Consider the following 5333-nt stretch of genomic DNA (forward strand, 5'->3'; position numbering starts at 1 on the left):
GTGTGTGTGTGAGGGAGCATTACAAGGGAATTTGAGTTTCAATTAGTATGGTTTTATTACAGTTTCACCAGTTCATACATGTTTACCTGTGGTTAGGATGTATTTATTTATAATACTTGTTCTTGCTAAGTAAATAAACCTTGTCTATGTTTTGTAAATTGATTAAAATAATTAACTTTTTTGATGATTCCGGGAATAGTAGGGCTTGATATCCAGAACAAAGTTTGGAAACTTGTAAACAGATGTATTGAAACAGAAGCAATGAGGATTTGGGTGTGGTATCAGTAAATAATCCAGGTGAAGGAAATTGCCAGGTTCTGCATTTAATAAATGTCACTGGAAATGAATATTCAGTAGTGATAACATTGTCCCTGACATTCTTAAGTGAATGTTCAAACCCCCGAAAATTGTCTGAATTAGCAGGTAATTGAAAGGTAGTATTGTTTGACAAAGCTAGGAAGCCAGAATTAAATAAGTTAATAGCATGGTATTTGGGTTTAATAGAGAGACAAGAGAGAACAAATACTCCAGGTCATGACACATTGAAGTCATGGCCAAAACAGCTTCAGCATCAGGAGAAAATGAAGAAACTTGAGATAGCAGATTAAAGGTAAGGGAAGGGAGGTGTAAATAAAAAGAATTGAAATAATTGGAATTGCAAAGACAGAAAATGTGAGAAAATACGAATATAAACTTAAAGAGATGCAATTGAAACACAGAACATCAGATGAAGACTTTGAAGGGGAGAATCTAAGACACAATCTAAAATCCAGGAAGGAAATCCTTAAGTTTGTACAGGCAAAAGAAGAGTAAACACTGCTCATGCCGAGTAAGGAGAAAGTGAGTTCTGCAGATGCTGGAGATCGGAGCTGAAAAATGTGTTGCTGGAAAAGTGCAGCAGGTCAGGCAGCATCAAAGGAGCAGGAGAATCAACGTTTAGGGTATAAACCCTTCTTCAGGAATGCTGAGTAAATTGACAAGCAAAGCATAGGAAATTTATGCTTCACTATCAGAGAAGATTTCTAGAAATTATGATGCAGTAAAAGGACTACATTGGCTGCATAAGAGTTACTGACTGAGGCAGATAGGAAAATGTTCTAAAATTTCTGAAAACAACCTGAGCAAACCTGTATTGCATTGGAAAGGGTTAAGCAAAGTAACGTTAACAGGTGGATGTGAGCATTAGATGCTGGAGCCATGTACAAAGACCTTAGAGAAATTATTCTCTTAGGGAAACTTAATAATCACAGCCTTTCATTATAAGAAATGACGATCCATCAAACTAAACGTTTTTCTGTCACCCTCATATATACAAAGTGGATAGAAAGTGGGTGTGGGGGGGGGGGGGGGGGGGGGGGGGGTGGGTGGGGGGGGGGGGGGGGGGGGGGGCATGAAGGGGGTTTCGACAGTGGGGGGAGGTGGACAGGGGTGCAGGGTTGGGAGTGGATGGAGGGGCAGGGTAGGGGCGGGCGGAGGGGTAGGGTTGAGGCAGATGGGTTGGTGGGTGGGCAGAGGGGTGGATGGTGTTTGGGGGGTGGACGGAATTGGGGTGGGGTGGGCGCGGACGGGGTTGGGGGGGGGTGGGGGCTTGCGTGCGATGTGCTGCTGCCTCGTCTCCTGAACAGGAAGCAGGCTTCACAGAAAACTCCGAGCCTCAGAGGAAATCAATTAACCGAATAATCAATTATCTGAACAAAATAATGCCCGCCCACCTCGTTCAGATAATCGAGGTTCCTCTTTATGTACTGTTGCTGAGCACTTTGAAAAATTGCTTTTAATATCCTCCATTGCTCATCAGCTGTCCCACCATAAAGTCTTTGTTTCCTATCTACTTTAGCCAACTCCTCCCTCATCCCATTGTCATCCCCTTTAAGCATAGGACACTGGTATTGGATTTTATTTTTGCTCTTTCCACCTGTATTTTAAATTCAACTATACTGTGATTGCACCTTCCAAGAGGATCACTAACAATGAGATCATTAATTATTCTTATCTCAGAACAGGAAGGGAAAGCAACAGCAAGTGTGATGGTAAATAGAAAGCAGCAGGTTAGCATGTGTGCAGGAGAGTTTCACTCCGCGACAGACTATGAGATAAGTTAAAAGGAGATGTTATGAATGTTAGAATTCATCAAGAGGGTATAAAAACTAGCATAAAGACACTTTACCTGAATGCTTGTAGCATTCGAAACAAGGTTAACGGCATAAGTCAGCACGAATGAGTATATTTTAATAGCCGTTATGCAGACATGGTTGCAGGATGGTCATGACTGGGAGTTAAATATCCAAGGGTATTAGACTATTTGGAAGGACAGACAGGAAAGTCAGGGAGGTGGTGGAGCTCTGATATTTAAGGATGACATCAGGGCGGTTCTATGAAGAATAAGGTTGAATCTATTTGAGTGGAAATTAGAAATTTGAAGAAGAAAAAGGAAATCCTTCTATATCATTAAAATACAATCGTGGCTAATTTTTGGCCTTGATGCTGCTTTTCTACCTGCTCACCATATGCCTCCATTCCCCGAGAGACCAAAGATCCATCTGTGAGAAATTGAGGACTGCCGCTGCTGGAGATCAGAGTCGAGAGTGTGGTGCTGGAAAACACAGCAGGTCAGGCAGCATTCGAGGAGCAGCCCTTCGTCAGTCGTGTCTCCATAATGGCTGCTAAATCATACTAATTCGTGATGATTTATGCCATTAACCTTGATTCGAATGCTATGAGCATTCAGATAAAGTGCCTTTATGCTAGTTTTTATACCCACTTTATGAATTCTAGTATTTCCATTAATAATATCTCCTGAGTTATCCTTCGTCAGGATGAAGGGCTTGTGTCCGAAACATCAATTCTCCTGCTACTTGGATGCTGCCTGACCTGCTGTGTTTTTCCAGAACTACACTTTTAACAAACATCCATCTATCTCAGCCTTACATGTTTTCAATAATTGAACCTCTACAACAAAATCCATCAGCCTGTTGCACCATTTAATTAAATCATGCTTATCTGATTGAGGATCAAACTAGAGTCATAGAGATGTACAGCATGGAAACAGATCCTTCGGTCCAACCCGTCCATGCCGACCAGATAAACTCTCATATTTCAAAACTCCAAAGGATGAAGGCCCGATAAGCTCAACCATTCCTCGTAATTATCTCAGGAATCAGCTGAGTGAACCTTCCCTCAACCAGGTACATTGGAACATCGATTATCCGATCGAGATGGAGGGGTTCGGGAGACTTGGCAAAAGCACACTGTGCACGAGACCCCGCCCCCAATCCTAACCACTGCCACCCTGTCCGCTCTCACCCCAACCCTTTCCACTCCTACCCTGCCTCCCCCCGCCCGCAGCCCCGTCCATTCCCATACCGCCCGCACCACCCGCCCCCTCGGCAGCCAGACTGTACAGCAACAGTAAGACTGCTGCTGCCTTTCTGGGGTAAGTCTCCAAATAGCATACACACACACACACAACTTTTTGACAGGTTCCAGCTCTGCCCTGTACAGGACAATGTTGGAGAGATTATTTGGGATAAGGGGGTTTTAGGGTACACCCCCTGTGTAGAACTCCAGGGAAAGTTGGCGGGGAGAGAGAGGGCGGGTGGTCAGTCATTTGGAGATGGTACCTGGACTGTCCAGGACAGTTCTTAGCAGCATTTCAGTGAGCCGAGTTTGTTTTTAATCATTGCACCTGTAAACAAAAGACGCGATCAGGGTTGAAACGGCTTTTTGTTGTAATGTTTCTATTGGAACCTTGAAATCTCCTTCGGATAATCTGATATTCGGATAATTGATATTCGGATAATTGAGGTTCCTCTGTATACTGCAATTTCTTAAGAATGGCGACTGAAACAGTATACAAGTGTGATATAAATAATCTGAGTTCTCTGGATAGAAGAGTCAGCCCTCTGAATTGGAAAATTGAATGTTGCTCCCCTTTTTAAAAAAGGTGAAAGAAGAAAGCCAGGGAATTTCAGACCAGTTAACCTAACATCCATGGTGGGGTAATTGCTGGAATCTATAATAAAGATTGGGGAAACTGAACATCTTGAAAATTTCCTGTTGATCAGAGAAATTCAGCGTGATTTGTGACAGGTAGATCAACTATTAATTATTTTGAGGAAGTGACTAAGGTAGTGTACATGAGAATGTCCGTGGATGTCGTTTATATGGACTTACAGAAGGCATTTCATAAAGTCCCACATAAAAGACTGTTAGCTAAGGTAGGACTCCAAGAAATCGAGTGCAGATTACTGATATGGTTGGCAAATTGGTTGAGGGGCAGGCGACAGGAAGTGAGATAGGTAGTCAAATTGGCATAATATGACCAGTGATGTCCCACCAGGATCTATGTTCGGGCCTCGATATTTCACATTATCGATTAAAGACTTGTGTAATGGCATAGAAAGTTATGTATCACATTTACTGATGACAGAACTAGATGGCATCGTAGATAGTGTAGATGATAGAATGAAATTACAAAAAGATGTTGCTGGATTAAGTGAATGAGCAAAATTGTGACAGATGGAATTCAATGTAAGTAAGTGTGAAGTTATCCATTTCAGACCAAAAAAGGACAGATCAGCGTACCTTCTAGATAGTGTGAAGTTAAATACAAAGTGGCTGTCCAAAGAAACTTGGGAGTTCAGGTGCATAGATAAAGTCATAGAGCCATACAGCATGGAAACAGACCGTTTGGTCCAACTACTCCACACCAACGATGTTCCCAAATTAAACTAACCAGTCTATTTTTATAACTCAAATCCTCCATTCCTGGCAACACCTTGGTAAGTTTTTCTGAATCCTGTTCAGTTTAATAATATCCTTCCAATAATACAGCGACCAGAACGGCACACAGTACTCCAAAAGAGGCCTCATCAACATCCTGTACAACCTCAACATGACGTCTGAGTTCCTGTTGTCGCAGGTCTGAGTAATGAAGGCAAGCGTGCTAACCGCCTGACTACATGTGATGCGAACTTCAAAGAATTATGTACCTGAACCCCTAGATATCTCTGTTCACAACACTACCCAAGGTCTACTTTTAATTAAAAAGGTCCTGCCCTTGGTTTGTTTTACCAAAATGCGATACCTTGCATTTATCCAAATTAAACTCCAACTGCCACTCCTCAGCTCTTTGATCCAATTGATTAATTATAAACTTAGATAACCTTCTTCACAGGAGAAAGCGAGGACTGCAGATGCTGGAGATCAGAGCTGAAAATGTGTTGCTGGAAAAGCGCAGCAGGTCAGGCAGCATCCAAGGAATAGGAGAATCGATGTTTCGGGCATAAGCCCTTCTTCAGGAATGAGGAAAGTGTGTCCATCAGGCTAAGATA

Source organism: Chiloscyllium plagiosum, chromosome 1, assembly GCF_004010195.1.
Source record: "Chiloscyllium plagiosum isolate BGI_BamShark_2017 chromosome 1, ASM401019v2, whole genome shotgun sequence".
Taxonomy (NCBI): Eukaryota; Metazoa; Chordata; class Chondrichthyes; order Orectolobiformes; family Hemiscylliidae; genus Chiloscyllium; species Chiloscyllium plagiosum.